This window comes from Miniopterus schreibersii, assembly GCF_964146895.1.
Source record: "Miniopterus schreibersii genome assembly, chromosome: 5".
Lineage (NCBI taxonomy): Eukaryota > Metazoa > Chordata > Mammalia > Chiroptera > Miniopteridae > Miniopterus > Miniopterus schreibersii.
This window is the reverse complement of record NC_138106.1, coordinates 51,105,001-51,120,326: the sequence shown is the minus strand read 5'-3', so window position 1 is coordinate 51,120,326 and position 15,326 is coordinate 51,105,001.

The window sequence follows — 15,326 nt, the reverse complement described above, 5'->3', positions numbered from 1 at the left end:
AGCTACACTTTACCCTCTTTTTCTGTTTTCTTTAAGAGACCTCTTTTTCTCTCATATTTTTCCAACTCTCACATAATAGGACAGGAAACTGAGGGAGATAACAGGTGGCTGCTGTTGGGGAAGAGTTAACTTAGAGTGTAACGCAGGAGGCAGCCTGGGAGGGGGTTACTGAGCAACAGAGGTAGTGTCTTCCAGGCATCACTGAATCCAGGAGTTGGTTTGTTTATTGGTCTCCTTTCAAAGCCAAAAAAGATTTCTAGTCTCCTTTCATACTAAGCCTACCTAGTAGTATACTAACTACACTTAATGTACTAATTCTTCCATTTATTCATTTCTCTAGTGCATATATTGAACCATTTATTCATTCACTCATCCATTCACTCAACAAATATTTGTTGGAACAACATACAAGGAATTGTTGAGAACACACAGAAAGGCAAGGACTCTGCTGGCAAGAAGCTTCAAGCTAATAAGGGAACCAAATAAGCAAAGAGACAATAAAATACCTAATGAGCACCTGAGCACTATCAGCGGAGCTGAGAGTAGTTGCTTTTTCCAAAATCTTAAAAGATGCATAATTGTAAAATGTATGAGAAGGCTTTCAGTTGTATACATTTTTACTGGAGAAGCTGCGCTAAAAGTAGTTTAACATTGCACATATCAGTTAGTATCTTTTTTAAAAAAGTACAAGTAATCCTTGGAGGTATCATCACAGTGAATTATTACATGACATTACATGCCAGGAATACATGTCCGGCATGGTTACTGAATAGCCATTGTGAGGCAATCACTGTAATTATCTTTCCATGGTCAGACGTATTTATAACAGTCAAAGGAAAATCAAGGTTGCAAACCTGAAAGAAATAGGGGGAAATATTCTCTCTTAATTGAGCATTGAGAAAGGAAGTTGAATGAATTAGCAATTTAGTCACAAAGGTAAGTCCCCCCTCCTGCCTTTTTTTTTTTTTTTTTTTTAACTGGTGGAAGGTCATGGTTTTAGAAAAAAATAAGCAAACTGATGAAAGAAACGCAGGATCACCTTTTCGATCTGAAAAACAAAAAGAACAAATTTGGAGAACATGTTATTTCAGGCTTTCTCTGAGACTAACGAGAACTTTCTTTTCCAGGAGAGGAATTGCCTATCTAGTGAAGCTGAACAAAGACTTGAAGAAGCCGTGCCATCAATAATTCCTAATTAACTTTAACAGCAAGAAAAAGTGCACAGGGCTTGAAAGGTGGGTGGCTTGTCAGGAAGCTCAGGGTCAACTGAAATGTTAGAACTTTCCAGTGCCTGAAAATACCATGTAAAGACAGAGAATATCATAAGAAGAAACAAAAAGCTAAACTTAAATTAAGAAATATGTGACAGTTCTAGAAATTATTAGCACAGATTTTTATTTATACCATTACTTATACTTCTGTCAATCTTGCTCAACATTGAATCTAGCCTTAAACATATTTACAATTTGCCAAGCCAGTGTGGCTCAGCGGGTGAGCACCTACTGAGGATCCAGGAGATCTCGGTTTGTCATTCAGGGCACATGCCCGGGTTGCGGGCTTGAAAGTCAGTAAGGGGCTTTCAGGAGTCAGCCTATCAATGACTCTCTCATCATTGATGTTTCTATCTGTCCTCTCTCTGAAATCTATAAAGACATATCTTAAAAAACACACACATATTGACATTTCAATTATAATGTAATTAACTAAATGGAGTCCATTGGCTTTTGCTCCAGGTGAGCAAACTCAGGTCTGCATCTTTCTGGATGTGCCTATCTCTTCAGATATCAGGATGCCAATTTGCTTTATGACCTCAGTTCTTTGATGGAGCCATTGATTTTCAGTTTGTCCAGTTTTTTGTTTTTTGTTTTGTGTGTGTGTGTGTGTGTTGTGTGACAAGAATCATATCTTTTTTATACGTCATACCTAAAACCCAACATCTTTCAAAGGGTTTAAACAAGAATAATGGTGTGATTCTGTTTTCGTTTTTAAAAAGATTACTCTAGTTTGCAGAGTAAATTGGAGGAGAGCCATCATGGAAGCAAGGAGATGGGGTAGAAGGTCATTCTATTCAATGACTTAAGTAAGAAATACTGATGGTTTCTAATGACAGCATAATCTAATATTGTTGAAAAGATGTAAGGAACAAGGCTAGGAGATATTATGACATCAAAGAACTGAGATGCCTTGGATGGATGGTCTTCTACTATGACCTTGAAGTTATTCAGGATGAGAGCAGGACTTGGTTCAAAGAGAAAGACACTTAGAACCAGAAAGAAATCCCTCAGCAGATGTAGTGAAATGAGGGAATACTGAATGACAGGATGAAGAAGGCAAGAGCATAGACTATTTAACAGGCATGAGACTATAACACGATTACATTTTTATGCTTATTTTTTTAATATCAAGCTGAATGCATAATTGTCTTATAGCGAATTGGGGAGAGATGACAACACCTATTCCATGTCTTTACCTTTAAATACATGGGATGAGGGAAAATGAGCAGCTTCCACCTGACGTAAATGAAGAAGTGGCATCGGCAGAACCCCAGGTTTCAGTTAAGGCCATTAAGTGGATGGAAAGGATGGAAAGATTAAGACTCTAGTGGAGTTTATTAATCCTGAAATATGTTTGAAAATGCAAAAGAGCTTTGAGAAAAGTGAGGAGTGAAATATTTGTTCTGATGTAAAAAACAGAGAATACCGATGGGATAAGAGCAAAAGAGACTTAAATCTTTCACATTATGTGAGAAGCAAGAAAACAGGGACACGGGCAAGGTGACTATAGCCCAACAACTCTTAAGGTTTGTGGGCCTCTGACTTTACCAAATTCCAATGAGTTTTAGCAGAACCTGGGTGGCTCTGGGAGTCACAAGGCAGGCAGGTGGCAGCCCTGCTGGGCGACAGTAATTGACATGCATGTTGCAGTTTGATGGCAAGAGACAGAGCTACAATGGGCAGAGGCAAGAGGTTAGACAAACACATAGGGCCCCTCACAAAAGGTGTGGACAATAGGAGCAGGTGGAGTTGATGGAGAACATTTGTCATTGGACAGAAATAATTGACACGGAAACAGATCGTTCATCATGAGGCAGCCACCAAAATTGAGAGGATGTACGCATTTGCTCTCCTTGTCTTGCTTTTTAAGGCCCGCCTTATGGTCCCTTTTCAGATTTCTCTCCCTTGAATTGGTCTCCTTAGTGTCCAACTCCTCACCAGGCACATCACTCTTTTAGCACCTCCTTTTGGGCATTATTTCTCCAGCCCTGGGAAACTCTCCCTTTTCTATCTAACCAATGCAGAGTTCTCAATGACAAAATTCTGCCTTGTTATAAAGATTTTGCTTTATTTTAACTTTGTTTGCCTAAAAAAAGAATAAAGTATTGTCTGCAGAGAGAAGAGTCTGATGGTCGCAGAGCACTAATTATAATTTAATACATTTATTAAAACAGAAGTCTTTCTCAGAAAAAAAGTAATTTTGGTTCAAGTTATTTTTTGCAACTTTTCTAGGGGCATCAGGGTTGCTATTTAAGAGTGGAATCATGAGTGAATTACACCTACACTAAGATTTCTTGGAGGGCCCAGGAGAGTAAATTATTTCCTGAAAAGGTCTATACATTCTGATTCTATTTATTTAATGTTGCATAAGGTAAATTTTCTTTCTTATGGGATGCCTTGATTAGTTAAACAACATGAAAATGAGTGATTCATACATTTTGCAATCATTCCACAGGAAAATTCACATGATTTCCAGAAAAGGAATATGTAAGAAGACTATTTTCCTTATAACAGTTTAGTCTCATAGAACCTTTCTAAGTGTCAGTGAAATAGGGATGTGAATATAATAAAATGTCATTATAAACCAGAGTCCCTTTTAACATATAATTTAGAAGTCAGCTGATTAATTAGTTTCAAGTTATATTTATTTTTAAGCACAGTAATGTCACTACTACAGGATTATATAGTTCATCAGAAAGATCCATCAAAAGTAACTTTGCACAAATTAGGGTGATACTGTACAACTTTTGTCCATAACCTCTAGTGGACACCATGGTGGAATTTAATGTGTATCACTCTGACTGAAATAGTTACAGTACAGGATATGTTTTTTATACCATTCATTGTACATATCAAATTTAGTTTCATACACAAAAACTTCAAATAATTGGTTTCTAAAGATAATAATGACCCAATCTGAAAAGCTCAGAAAATAAAAATAAAATAATTTATTATTAATGAAAGAAACTATATTATAAGTCATTGTATTAGTTTTCTATTACTACTGTTATACATTACCACAAAACTAGCAGTTTAAAATGATACAAATGTATCATGTCAGTTCTGGAGGTCAGAAGTCTGGGTTGGCTCAGCTAGTTTCTCTAAGTTTCAGCAGTCCCTAGTTAAGCTGTGGGCTGGCTGGTTTCGTATCAGGAAGCTCTGGGAAGAATATCCTTGCAGGGTCATTCAGGCTACGGGTGGAATTCTGTTCCTTGTAGCTACAAGACTGATGTCCCTCTTCCCTTGCTGGCTGTCCGCTGGGGCTGCTCTTAGCTCCTCAAGGCCTCTTTCCAGTCCTTGTGTTGTGTAGACAGGGTGTGGGCCACCGGCAGCAGGGGGAGCGTGGGCCTGGCTGGCCATTTCAGACGGGTGGCTACGCTGGGGCTGCACAGAGCTGCAGGTGCTGGGATCTGGGGGTGCCCAGAGACACTGGGAGGCGGGTAAGGGTGCAGCATTGCCAGGCTTCCTGAGGGCGGGTGTGCAGACCCCTCCTCCCCACTGACACTGACACCAGTAGACAGGGAGAGCCCGGGAGTCTCCCACATTGGCCAAGATGGCACAGGGAGGGTCTTACACCCAGCGTGCCAAAAGCCAGAAAGGCGAATGGTTAGGGCCCCAGCGGTCAAAAACGAGTGAGATAATTGGATAGAAAAAAATCTTCCCCTCTCTATTTCTATAAGAACTGGGCTTAAGCAGGAAGGGGAGATGGTCTTTGAGACTGGAGTCCACTGTTCTTCCACCTGAATAAATCTCTCTCCTTTTGCACCGGCATCTTTCTCACAAGTTTGGCTTTCACTGAGATGGGCAGCCAAACCTGCCTTTCGGTTACACTTGTACACGGGTCCCTACTTTTCAGAGCTACAAAGTGCATGTTAAATCTTTCTCATGATTGGAATATTTCTAACTTCTCATTCTGCCAAATCTCTCTTTTGCTGCCAGCTAAAGAAAATTCTTGGCTGTTAAGGGCTCATGTGATTACATTATGCCCACCTGAATAATCCAGGATAATCTCTTTATTTTAAAGTTCTTAACATTAATTACATTTGCAAACTCCCTTTTGCCAGGTAGTATAAGATATTCACAGATTCCAGGGATTTGGGCATGGATATCTTTGGGGGGAGTCTTATTCTACTTACCACATCCTCTAGAAAGAAAAAAACATATAAAATCATAAAACAGATCTATGAAAAGGGAGCAATAGATGGTACTTAATTTAAAAAATACATATCCTGAGAAAACAGCAAAATAAATCATGGCATGTCCATTATGTAGTTTTAAAACATCCTGTTTTAAAGTGTACCTAATGATAACAGAGGTTTATACAATTAACTTAAGCAAAACCAAAGTTCCAGGGTTAGGGTTAGGGTTTGGGTTAGGGGGAAAAAAACAAAAACTAAACTACTATGTATACTGTAAAATAATCTGTATTTTACATATATGAATATATACATATATATGCAAACATTTATGTCTTTTTATGTATACACATATTTATATATGTATATATGCATATATACATATATCCATATGTTCTTAATTTATGTGGTACATATGATAGATATCTTTATATAGAAAAGTATATAAAAATATTATCATGGTAATCTCTGGGTAATAATATTACATTTCCTTCAGATGTCTTGTGAAATCATGTTTTACAAAACACTATAGTAAAAAATAAAATGTCATGTTTAAAAAAATATTGTGCATGGTTTTTCATATGGAATGAAATTTTCTAACAAGAGAAGCCAATGTGCCTCATACTATAGATAGATCTCAGTTTATTATGAATTAACCAAAAAAGGAGATCTGGTTCCCTGAGACGGGTGGAGAAGGAGGAGGGTGATTCATGCCTTATTGACAGATCAATCACAGAAAATAATTGAAGGTTCTCAGAAACGTCTCTGCTAGATAAAACCTTTTCTGTGTTCTTTTTTCTTTAACCTGCAGCACAAAAGGATAGTGTGTGTGTTTTTTTCCCCTGTGGGTATCTTGATTTTACATGTCTTCACTTTTAAAAATCCTGAGGTAGGTTGCATTGCAGGGTCTGTTTCAAGAATCCATGTAGAGTTTTGAGGCTTTTGCCACTAAATCTCCTGAAGCAATGTCATTATATTTCTCTCTTGATGAGGGACAAATGGAACAAAGAAAGCAATGATCCTTCTCTCACCCTAGATGTCAAGTAACCCTATACTATGAGCTAGAGGAAAGAGCTACAGCCCTTTGACAATAAGCAACATTTACCTGTGCTCCTCAAGCATTCCCAATGTCAAAAACATTTCAAAGGGAATTCTACTATCTTTTTCTTAGAACAATAAATCACTGCCAAGACAGTTGAGCTCATTTCCAAGCCCTATTCCATGCCTTCCTACTTTGTTAATATCAACGAGGCTGCTTTAAGTGGGAAACACTGACATACGTCATTACAAAGAGTTATTACTGTCATTGTTCTAATTTTCTGAATTTTACCAAGAAAGCAATCACTCCCTTTTGGTCTGAAAGGTGCTCTTCAGAGGAGAAAAGTTAGCTTTCCTGTAAGCCTATAATTGGAGAAAAGGTTTTCCAGAGGTTGAGTACTTTTAGATATGATAGACAAGCCACATGCCACCAAGACTCAAAAATAGCAGGATAAAGGAACCAAGGATTCGATTGTTGCTCATGTTTCCTTAGGAAATCTGACCCTAAAGGATGGTGGGCATATAGCTGTCACTTTATGTATTTGCTTTTCCTGATTCAGTGTTTGAGAGAAGCAAGCACTGCATAGAAATTACTCTCTCATTAAAATGTACTGTGACAAATTGGAGAGAGTGTCTTGGTCACATGCCACAAATTGGAGGCTTGAGTCTCAGCTGCCTGTGAATCTGTGGAGTGGAAGTCTATGGCAACATTCCATCCAGGATGTAAAATATGAAACCATCACTAATGCATCAGAGCGTGGATAGCCAAGTCCTCCAACAACCTTCTGACTGTTCTTCAGTATTTCACGTGTCTTTCATTCTGGGAGAGAATATTTTATTTAGAGAGCAGGAATGTTTCTCCAACAGTTGTATTTCTTATTGGATTTCTTGGTTATAGTTTGTCTCTGAGAGGCCAAGCTACTGGAGTCTACTCTTTGGAGATAGACCTATTTGTCTGTCTCTATTTGGCTGATCATTTGATACCAAGAACTTGAGGCTGCAAAGAACAACAGAGCCTAGATCACAATGAGTAGGTCAAAGTAATGAATGCCACACTCTGGGGATCTAAGTAAGGCAGCAGGCCTGCCTCATGGAGTTACCCAGTGTATTGCTACACCAGGGTCACTTTTCTTCATCTTACACAGTAGCTTTTTAAAAAAAAAAATTAAAAAAAAATTAATTGAATTAGTGGTTATTTTGTCATCTGTGAGCCTGTGAGAGCAGAGACCATGTCTCATCTATTTTCATGTCTTCAAAGCCTAGCATGGTGCTTGACAAATGATTGAAGGGAGGAGTGAAAGCACTAAGAACATAGAGATAGAGAGATATAGAGAGGAAAAGAAAGAGAGGAGATGCTACTGCTTTAGGAAGACTTGACCTCGCCTTCTACTCTACTCCACCCTGATTTACCCCAGACTAAATGCTGCATTTTATTACTCTTCTTTTGTTTTTAGTCACATAAATAACACCCCCCCCCAAAAAAAAGAGTTTGCAAAAAATAGGACATTTGTTTTATACCATGATGAAACCCTTTTACATATTTATATTACTTATTTTCTAAATCTCTTTTATTTCTTCTTAAGAAGCCCACTGGTGAGTCAGTGTCAAAGAGCTAGGAATAGAAATGCTTTTTGAACTCTAATATATGTTCTGTTTGGAAGAACTGCTCCTGGTGTCTAAGAATAATTAACAACACACTTGAATTTATGAATGCTTGTGCTTAAAGGTCCTTCAGCCGTGGAAGGGGCACGGAGAGAAAGACTAAGAGGGGATGGGAAACTTTCACGTCCCTGTGCTTCGCTCCGGTGTAACACCCAGGAGTGGCACTGAAGAGGCCGGAGGACTGTCTGCTGAGCCCGGCTTTACATGTGTGCATTATAAGCTGGGGACCTCCATGCTTTAGGTCTTAGACAACCCTTTCTGCCCTCCCGTGGCTATGATTTAAGAATAACAATGTGACAGGAACGCTGAGATGAGAGGATAAGTGAATAATGAAAAGGGATGGAAGTGAATAATTAAAAGAAGGGGGGAGAAGAAACTGACTCTCCGGGGAACAAAGTGTATTCATCTTTTTTGTCTGTTCCGCGGGCTGCACCTCTCAACGGGGAAAGCAGATGTCTTAACTCTCAAAGGAAATAAAGGTGGCAATTAGATACAAGAAAAATAATAAAGTTAAAAAGGAGGGAAAGAACCGAGAGGAAAGCCCACCTGCTCCCTTCACCATATACCGTGATCCTGACAATCTTTCCCCCACTTATCAACAGGAGAAGTCAGAGGATCTGATCTCAAGGGCCTGGACAGTGGATTTTTAAATGATCCAAAAAATGGGTCTTGTTCTCTTTCACAGCCTCTTTACCTGTCCTGTCTTCCACTCCCCACCCATCCCTACAAGTCAGCTGGTGGTCTTCAGGGAACTCACATGCCCACGCAGCAGCTCCAGTAGCCCACTCCTGCTAACCAGGGCCCCACCGCAGGACCACAGCCTCCTCTTCAATGGCAACTGCCTCACCGAGGCCCCCAGGGTCTCCGACTCTGTTTACTGTCCCACCCTAAACCTCGATCAACCCCCACTACCTACGGTCTCTACTCCTGCCTGGGTTCTGAGTGCTGCTAGGGAAAACTGCCGAACCAAAAAGACCTGGTCTCGAAGAACATTTTCTTTGCTTATTTTAACTGCCACTTTCCAGAAAAACTTTTATTCTAAGTCACCTTCATGCAGTTTTTCTCAACCTCCTGGAACATCTAAAGATGCCCTGTACTTCTTCATGCCTTAGGCCTCAAAAGATGACAATCTTTCCTCCTACTTATATGGGAAAGCCAAGACCATGCCATGGGTCTCGACTACCCCTATTTCCCCTCTGCCCAGTTTCATATCCTTTGTTTCCAAAACAAAGGATGGCATGCCCCTTCCTCCTCTCTAAACCCAACCCTGACTCATCCACCACACCACATTTCTGCGTAACCTTCACCCAGTTACTCCCTCCCTCAGACTTTTCCCTTAAGCCCCTGGTTAACACTAATTTCCTTCCTTCCTACATGACCAGGCCTCTGATTATCCAGATGGCCTCTTCTCTGGCACCATCACTCACTTGGAGCAGTCTACCTCCTGTCCCCAACCCCCACCACTTTTTGCCAGAACCGATAGTAATTATTTTCTGTCTTATATTTGACACTGTTCAAATCCTAACTATCTTGGAAGGCCTGGTGGAATTTTTCCTACCTAGTTTCTGCCTGCCTTCTTTCATTTAGTTGCTTATATTACCACCATTCTATGGTCCCTCAGCACCCTGTTTGTACCTCAGCACTTTGCCTCCTTTTCTCCTACTGGGTTGTAACCACCGGGAAGATGGGGACCACATCAGAACTAAAGTGCACTGCTTTCTGTAGAAATAGAATTTCTATATTTAAGAGCAAATTGTGTTTAACATTTCTTCCTTGAACTTTCCTCCTTAGCTATTCTGGTTTTCTTCTCCTTGTAATTAGGTCCTTTGCTGTTGCCTCTTACATGAACTCCTTCTTTCCCCCTCCTCAATGTGTGTATCCAAATGCTCAATACTAATCTTCTTGTTGTTCCTTTTAATATTCCCTTTCTCTCAGAGATCATACTCTACCTCACTATGGTACTTGATATTTCTTTTAGGATGTCTCATTACTCCACCAAATGCAGTCGGCCTATAACTGAAGTCAACCTCCCTTCCTCCCTAGGCAAAGACCTGTCAGTGGAGATCTTTCAGCTTCTTTGTATATGAATGTCTACATTATTTTTCTGTTACTCAGATTCAAACCTATCAATTATCTTTGACTAAGTTCCCTCTTTCACCACACTACTCTCCCACTAATCAGTTATAAATTATAAAATGTTTTTACTTTCTCTCAAATGCCATGACTCCATGTGTTTCTATTTCACTTTCAATACCTGCTCCAGGCCCTCCCCTTGTGGTGGCTAGATTACACAACAGTGTGGCCCATTGTAACCTTGCCCTTGCCCTTCCAATTTCTCATCACAGTCATCTTCAATCACTTTTCATATACTCTGCCCCAGATCTAAAACATTCAAGGGTTCTGTTTCCTCTTATGTCAGGGTTCAAATCTGCTGCCAGATTAAGTGCAGACTAGAAAATAAGCAAGTTATCTCATTGTTGCCCAGTTTCTGTTACTTCCAATGTCCTATATTCCTGTGGTCAACCCGGGTCCCTCCTGAGCCACGTGCATGCAAAGCACATCCTTAGCTCAGGGCCTTTGGCATCACAAAACTTTAGATTGAAATCCTGGCTTTTCCCTTTGCTAGCTGTTACAATGACAAGTTATTTATTTCTTTGAATCTAAAATTGCTTGTTTATAAAATGAAGACAATAATACTTGCCTCACAATCGTATTGCTACCAAATGGGGAGCTCCTTGTACTCCGTCTCTAACACTACAGCACCTAGCCCAGCACTGAGCACAGCGCAGGTGCTCGATAAACTCAGACAGTGGTTAACAGAGCTTAGCTCTCCAATGAAAAATGACCTCAACAATTAAGAGAAATAGCATCAAATATAGGAATAAGGGAAACATAGTTAGAATGTTTAAGAAGCTCTTTGTGAAGTTTAAAAAAATAAAATAAAATAAGGTGCCTCTTAAGCACAGTAGGTTGCACCTCAGTCTCATCATTAAAAATAAATAAATAAAAGACTTGAAAAGTCAAAGCCTCTCTAACAATCGCGGGTGAAGGCCCCAAGTAATAAAAGCTTACAATGAAGTAGCATAAGATGAGTCAAAGGAAAATCTCCAATGTTTTGTGAGAATTTCCAAGAGAAGTTAGGGAGGTCATGCTGCCATCTATTATCTGCTTTCAATTTTATTCTTCTCTCCCCTTCACAGGGAGTAGGACCATTTTCCACATTTGCCTCTTTAGTTTCAAATGAGGCAAAGACAGCGCTATGACAAAGGAGAGTGCTACCACTCTGCTTCTGTTTCCCACAGCTTTTAAGCCTATAATTCTGTTCTTGATCACTGCATAATTATCTTCATTATATTAAATCATCATATTATCCTCCCTTCATAAATGAGGAAACTGAGGTTCAGAAAGATTAAGTGACTCACCTCCTTAAGCAGTTCTTTTAAGATATTAATGTGATTAAATCCCTGTTCCTACAATAGGCCAATTGTAAAGAGCTTTTGCATCAGGTTTCTCTGGCAGATCTGTATAATACAAAATCACTATAAGAGCATCTAGATTTGACAGTCCTACATACTACCTATTTGTCCCCCTGAAACATAAAGTTCTTTCTATTTGTGTGGATGAAGTCAAGATCATCCTTTGGCATGATAGCTTCCATACTCTCTTACATTTGGAGGGGAGAGGGGAAGGAGCATCTTAAATAATTAACTCTGCTGGTTCAGCTGTAGTTTAGTGAGAGCTCTTGAAGGTGGATCTCCAGGGAGAGAAGCTGACAAGAAACAAGAAAGACTATAACCAGTGAAGTTAACTTTTCAGATTTGATCTTAAAGGGATTAACCAGCTGCCCAGTGTCCAAGCTCCCAGATGGTCTAGAGTTGGTTGCTAATAAACTGATCTTTGTGGCAACACATGAGAATAGGTTAAGTATAAGCAGAAAGTGGTGGTAATATTTGGCATCACATGTGTAGACAAACCTGAGTGCCAGGGGCACCAATCACTTTGAAGTGGGATCACATGGAGACAAATGCAGGCGAGAGATCCTTGGAGAAATGGGGTTGGAAAGAACTAGGAAGGTTTTCAGGGACATATTGAGAGAGTTGATGCTCAGAATGATTTCAATAGCTGAAAGTAACTACAATGACAATTAAGAAATTAAGGCATATTAATAATAATAATATGATTTAGTGAGGACTATGTCCCAGGCACTGTTTTAGTCTTGTCACATAAGAATATAAATTTTTCCATTCAGTCACTCTATAAAAACAGCACTATAATCTCATTTATGAGAGGCAGTAAAGTTTTAAAAGCCTGACCCCAAAGTAAATTTTAGTAAAATGGGGATAAAATAATTACCTAACTTGGGTAATTATAAAGATTAGATGAGTCAATGTAATGAAGGACTTCAAAGAATACCTGGCACATAGTAAGCACTGAATTAATGCTAACTCCTACTGCTAAAAATAAGTAAGTACATATTAATAATAAATTGAGACATAAAATGCTTAAGTAAATTGCTCAAGGTTATATAATTAGTCACTGGTTTGATCCAAGCTATGAACCCATCTCTACCTGGTTCCAAATGCTGAATTCATAGACACTGGGCAATGGAGAAGACCAGTCATACCCAGGCGGTACACATATTGTCAGGGAAGGTTTGGGGTGAAGTAGCAGTTGTTGTAGCTCAGTGGACGTGGAGCCTAGAAGATCATCCAGATAGCTAGGGAATAGGACTTTGAGCATCAAGACATCTGAGCTCTACTCATGTTTGAAGATGATGCTCCTAACAGCAGGGCTAAGGTGTCATTAAGCTAGGCTCTATGTCTGGATATGGCTGACCTGCTGTGTGAAGTTTGACAGCATTTGTAGCTGAAGGGACATGAACCACTAAAAACTGTCTGAAAGTTATACGAGGAAAAGTAAGGTCATGGTTCCAGACTTCTTGCAGGTAGTAGTGGGTGGGAAATTTGGAAAAAGTTTTGAGATAATTTTATGTATCCAGATGCAAATTCTTTAAGCCAGGCTTTAGAAATGATTTCCAGTGCAGATGCTGACATACTTCTGGCCTATTTTCCAGTCTTCAGTCTTACATTAACTAGTAGGCACAAAAATGTCAACTATTAGGGCTGCCCAATAACCCCTCCTGAGTTAATAGTTTATGACTTTATAGGAGCTCATCTTTGTGTGTAAAATGGTACATCCGACTTTGCAAATGCTTAGCTTGACCTGCATCTGTGAATGCGTTTAATACAGCATTGTGCTTGATCTGCCAAAGATTTTCCCTTCTTTAATTATGAGAGTTAGGTGTTGTACAGGAGGCTGTTCTACCACTTTTCCTTGGGAAAGAGCAGGGATATGAGTGGGTCTTAAAGCAGACATTTAAATAACCCAAACAAATGTTTAAAACACCTCAAAATCTGACTAAAAGTGTTGCTCTGCATACTTTAGCTACCCATTCTATGTGGTGTTAGACACATATGTTATCAACAATGAAATAAAAAAAAGGGAAGTTCACTCAATTCTGTAATTGTTCTGATACCCTTCTAGCTTAAGTTCTTTTGAGATGGAAGTTTAAAAAGTGGCAATCGAATTGAAAACACACACATTCCATCACCTTCCATGGAACTTAATAGACTATAAATAATTTAAATAAATATAAAAACTTAAAAAACTGTATTCTTATAATAAATTAGATAAAAGTTGAATTGTTTCAGACAAAAAGTTTTCTTTTTTAATTCTTGACATACCACAATTATATCAGGTGAGCGTTGCAGCAAGTAATGATATTTAAAATTAAGGAAAGTTTTCCATTTCACTGACGCCAATTTTAACATTTCACAATGGGTCTTTTTGGCGTTCTAATTATTGTTCTAATTCTATTAATGCTTTTGTATAGGATTATATTGGTTCCTCTTTTAATAATCACTAAAACTTCATTTGGAGTTGAATCACTTCATTAATCTTGATTACTTATAATTAATCAAAAATGTTTTTCTTCACATTTTGATCTCAGAAATGTTTATCTATATGTATTTTATGAACACTTGACTAAATTTATGGGGTGTGTGTGTGTGTGTGTGTGTGTGTGTGTGTGTTTAATCTGGGAACTGAATAGGCTTCTTCACCTGAGAGATAGTATAGCCTAGCAATTAAAATCTTGGATGCTGATGTCAGACTATTTGGATTCAAAGCCAGTTCTTCCTCATTCTAGCTGCATGCGATGGGGCAAGTTCTTTAACCTCTTTGTTCCTTTTTATTTTAATCTATAAAACTAGAATCAGAGTGACAATACCTAACTCATAGAGTAATTATAAGTACTAATGCAACAATATGTGAAAAACAGTTGTAACAGGACCTGGCACATAATAAATATTCACAAGGTTAGATTTTCTTATTATTTGTAAAATAGAAAACACTTAATAAATTGTGTGGGTATTGGCCTTTGGAATCAGACAAGCCAGAGTTTTAAGTCTTGTTCTTTGTTCTAACTGCATTGTATTATGCAATTATTAACCTCTCTTAGCTTCACTTTTCTTATAGATACAGATATAGATAGATAATGATAGATAGATGATAGATGATTGATAGATAGATGATAGATAGATAGATAGATGATAGATAGATGATAGATGATGATAGATAGATAGATAATAGATAGATAGATAATGATAGATAGATAGATAGATGATAGATAGATAGATAGATAGATATAGATATAGATATAGATAGATGATAGATAGATGATAGATAGATAGACAGATCAGATAGATAGATAGATAGATAGATAGATAGATAGATAGATAGATAGATAGATAGATAGATAGATGATAGATAGATAGATAGATGATAGATAGATAGATGATGATAGATGATAGATAGATAGATAGATAGATAATAGATAGATAGATAGATAGATAGATAGATAGATAGATAGATAGATATGGATAGATAGATAGATAGATATAGATACAGATGTAGATATAAACACCACCTCTCAAGTTTGTTGGGAGGAAAAAATGTGATTAATATAGTTAGCATTTGTATATTTGTTGTTTCTTTATATAAACTCCAACATCTTTTTTTCACTCTACATAAAGGTAAAAATTATATGAAATGCTGTCTGCAAATAATTTATAACATTTGACTTAAATTTTTATATAGGTAACGATGCCTATAATATATTTAGTACCCATTCATTCATCCATTGATTCATTCAAAA